Below are 4329 nucleotides of genomic sequence, written 5' to 3' on the forward strand. Positions count from 1 at the left end.
TTGCAACCTTGTGAACATGTTTGTATGATCAACACCATGAATCCCCCATGACCCCATGATATCCTAGCACTTTTAATCTATTGTTTACATCTTTCCTTTTATTGCTTGTTTTACTTTATTGTTTGCATTAGTTTAGACACAACTACAATCCAAACCAAATCGTGACACTAGCATAAATTGAGATAGATAGACTTAGAACCCAAAGCACACCGTCCCATGGATCGACCTCGACTTACCGCTAACTAGTTGTTTGTTGAGTATTATAAATTGTGTTTGATTGGATGAGTGACGACATCGTCCGGATCAAAATGGCGCCGTTGCCGGGGATGGTGCTATGTGATTAAGTTCTTACTTGTTTGTCTATTTTGATTTTGCTTTCACCTTGAGGAACTTGTTCCTCAAGGATTGTTCTTACCATTTTTGTGTAGTTTCCTTGGTTGTAGTTGTTTCCTTGTCTTAGCTATGATGACTCAAGACTTAACATATGGAGTATGTGGTGGATCTTTTGAGTATGACTATGGGTATGGGGAGTTTGAGGAGCAAGTCAACACAAACCTACCTTATTATTTGTACAACGAAAATCCTAACCACTACCCCAATTTTTCCCACCAAAATCACCACATCCAATACCAACAACAACCATCCACCCAATACCCACTTCACAATGAATTCCAAATGCCACAATACAACCACTTTCACACCTACCCACAACAAGAAGATGAACCCATTGAAAATGTGATTCTCCAAATGATGGGAGATCAACAAAACTTCATAAAACAAATGCTAGAGGAGAGCCAAAAGAGGGACAATGTTTTTCAAGGCATTGTTGCCCAATGTGAGGTGTTGGAGATTCAAATTGCCCAAGTGAAAGAATCCCAAGAAACCACCCTTCACCACTCCTTGGACATTGACCATGAATGTGAGTTTGAAGGAGTTACCTTTGATGAGAAGTGGGAAGAGCCAACCTCTTTGGGCTCTTGTGAGTATGAAAGTGTGGTATTTGATGATGAAGACATGAGGTTGAGTAAGCCAAATACTCTTAGCCTTTGTGAGTATGAGGGTGTGTCATTTGAAGTAGATGTTGAGGTGTTGGAGAATGAGTTGGTGAAGAAGAGTGAAGCCCCCATTTATGATTCTTATGGAGATAGCGACGATGACAAGCCTATGGAAGAAGCTTGTGCGGGATATGTGTCTTGCAATGAAGAAGAGGAATGGAGTTGTGAGATTGCCTTACTTGAGGAGCCCATCCTTGAGAAGTTTGAGGTATGCTTCCATGAAGAAGATGAATTCCTCTTTCCTATTGACCATGAAGACCTTTTCGCACCCACCATGGAACCTATGATTGTTGGAGATGATATGGTGGACCTTATCCAAAAGGTCAAAACATCATATAAAGGGTACTTGGTGGAGAAGCTCAAGAACAAAATTGCAAATGAACGTGCTTGTGGAGGTTTGGCACCCACAATCTCAACTCCTAAGGTATCCGATCATCAATGTCATGAGGATTCTCCTTCCACCTTGGAAGGATTGAAAAATCAAAATGCTATCATCATCACCAAAGTTGAAAAAGAAGGTGGCAAGTGGAAGTCTCCGGACGAAAATAAACCATACTTCATACCTAGTGATGAAAGGAATCATGGGCTAATTGGTTTGAAGCATCGTGAATATCCAAGTGCCAAGAAGAGGAAGAAAACAAGAATGAATGACAAAGTCCCTTGGCCAAGCTTCGTCTTGAAGTTAAGCAAACCATACTTATGCTTATTTGGAGCTTGTTCACAAGCTTTTGATCTTCTACTAAGAGCCTTGAGCTCTATGGACAAGAACCTTTACAAATTGAACTAGTTTGGTGGAGTCCTACCTCAAACCACCATTTGTAAGATACCCTTTCCCTTGACTTTGCATTACATTTACATTGCATTTAGTGTAGTTTTCGCATGCATTTGTATCATATTTCATTTGCATTAGTTAATTCATATAGTATAGTTTGCATTGTAATATGATTCATGTAGATAGTTGCATATAGATTAGAATTCATGCATAGTTACTAATGACCAATCCTATTCTTTTCTACACTAGAAATAGTGTTTAAATCGGTTTGGGGAGGTTTGATCATAAGTGACCATAGTTTACTAGAAATCATGCATCGTATAGTATAGTTTAGATTGCATTCACTTGTTATATATGTCATATAAAATTGCATTTAGTTAGAGCATGCATTCATTCATACCACATCATTGCATTTGTACTTTATTTCAAAAAAATCAAAATTCCAAAAACATGTTTTTCTTTTTCATTCCTACTCCTACATGTACATTGAGGACAATGTCCAAAATAAAGTGGGGGATGGGAATTTATATTCCAAAAATGCATAAAAATTGAAAAATTTCGAAAAAAATCACAAAAATATGTCTTTTAAGTTCATAAAAACAAAAACCATAAAAATTTGAAAAATTGAAAAATCCAAAAACAAGTTCATTTCCTTTGTAGTGTAATCTTGTATATATTGTTTTATATATTGTGTTTGTTTTATCCTTGTTCACATTGATCGACTACGCCACATCCGAGACATGAGGATATTGAAGACCGCATGGTATGATCTTTCCAATCTCCTTTTTCCTCTTTATGTTAATGACTATGTGGCTTTATTTTGATTGATGCGGTATAACAATGTGAAATTAGGATTGCATTTAGTTTATTTGGCATATTAGTTGGTAGAATCATTTGCATTAGGATGTATATATGCTAGTTGCATCATGGCATGTAGTTTGCATGGTTAGAAAAATTTTGCGAAACCGTCTACTTGGGAAGCTTGACAAGTGTATATAGGCCCTAGTAGATGCTTTTTATTCTTAAGACTTTGCTTGTTAGAATACTTGTAAAACACCCTAGGATGTGTCATGCTAGTATCCTTTGACCCATGGATTAAGGCCTAGTCAAGAGTACCTTGTGGTGTGATAACTCCTTGGCTACCGTTTATTACAAGGTGACCCTTGAAACCATGCAACCATCATTCATCCATGTTCTACCATATATTTTTGTCATCAAAGGGAATGGGCACAAAAAGAAATCAATTTGAGTTCAATGAAATGAAAAGTGAAAGAAAGTTTGCAAAAATGCATCAAAAGAAAAGAGGAGCAAAAATAGACTCCTAAAACTTCAAAAATAAGGCACCCTCCCTACATATGGGGTGACTTTGAAAATGTTCAAAAAGAAATGCAATGAAAAGTTGAAAGTTGTCAAGTGTTGAAATGCCAAAAATCAAAATAAATGGCAAAAAGAAAGTGTTCTCAAATGTTATATGCCACAAGAAATTGGGGGGAAAACAAAAACAAAAGCAAACTCCCAAAATGAAACTCAAATATTTATTGATCCCTTTATCCATCATATCCATTTTTGTGCATGGTAGAGAGGGGACGACCCTTCTTCTTGTCTAGGCAAGAGGGGGAATTCCGCGATCCTCCAGTGTTTCTAACACCATAGGGAGTCTACTCTTGACAAAAGCATTTAACGATTGAGGACAAAGGTACCCTAGCTTGACACAACTTGGAGGTGATTTATTGGTATCCTTCTAGGCTTAGTAGTTTGAATAAATTGCATCTATGAAGGATTGTGTACCCTTGAATTGCTTCCCTTGTAGATAATTTCCGCCACTTAGATGAGGAAAGTGGCTATTCTTTTGTAGATGCATCCATTACTTGATTTTGTGTGCTTAATGTTTGGATGTGTCGCCATTTTGGCAAGACCCACCTTGCCTTGCAAGAAGGCATCCTACCTCATGGTTGTCTTGTTGTGAGTTGAAGGGGCGGAGTGAGACCCGCTAATTGTCTCATATCGGCTATGTTAGTAGGATAGTTTAAATAAAGGTCTAGTTTTAGTCACCTCTTTACTCGGGACGAGTAAAGGTTCGGTTTGGGGATATTTGATGTGAACATTATTTGCGCACATTTAGTCCCCTAATTGAACCTATTTTGCATACTATTATAGCATTTCATGGCCATTTTATCCGTCAAAACCTTCCTATTTGCTTTTCTATCGCATTTCATATGTTTTGTAGAAAAGGAGATAATAAGGCGGAAATTCCCGTCTTTCGTGCATATTTGGAAGCTTATTGATGATATTAGATGGACTAGTATGAAGAGGAGGCAAGAATGATGACCAAAGATGTAAGAATAAAGTGTATGTAGAAGGATCAAAGGGTTAAAAGTAAAAATGACGAGAGGGAAGGCATTACAAGAAGAAATCGCTCAAAAACCGAACCAAGGGTTGCTCCTTTGGCTCTGAAAATATGCTAGATGGAACGGCATCGAAAAATCAAGCGATCTAGGCTTT

The sequence above is a fragment of the Silene latifolia genome, chromosome 11 (assembly GCF_048544455.1).
Source record: "Silene latifolia isolate original U9 population chromosome 11, ASM4854445v1, whole genome shotgun sequence".
NCBI lineage: Eukaryota > Viridiplantae > Streptophyta > Magnoliopsida > Caryophyllales > Caryophyllaceae > Silene > Silene latifolia.